Source organism: Sinocyclocheilus grahami, unplaced genomic scaffold, assembly GCF_001515645.1.
Source record: "Sinocyclocheilus grahami isolate Dianchi unplaced genomic scaffold, SAMN03320097.WGS_v1.1 scaffold19.1, whole genome shotgun sequence".
Lineage (NCBI taxonomy): Eukaryota > Metazoa > Chordata > Actinopteri > Cypriniformes > Cyprinidae > Sinocyclocheilus > Sinocyclocheilus grahami.
Window position 1 is genome coordinate 1,989 of NW_015505198.1, and position 398 is coordinate 2,386.

Below are 398 nucleotides of genomic sequence, written 5' to 3' on the forward strand. Positions count from 1 at the left end.
AACTCACAGTTTCACTGTTTGATCGGTTCAACGCTCTGAACTGGAACAGTTTCACTTCTGCTCATGCAGTGATGAGACAGTTATGAAGATTGAGTGGTAGTTTCATAATGAACTTAATGGACTGTAATGAGGGATGGAGACTCTTCACTTGTAGATTCACACGTAGCTGGACAGACTTTGAGATGGTGGAAATGGTGGTAGTTATTACAGTCTGTTCTACAATTATTAGATCTTTTGTCCTGTCGTTTGTGATGGTAAATGTGTCTTCTAGATGAACCGATTTCACTGCAGGTGTCTGACTGCTGGACTGTGATCATGTTTCTTCACTGTTGAGTGAGTGATAGTGTTTGAGGAGCTGCAGCATCAGTTCATCACTGTGACTCTGACTGATGGAGGTT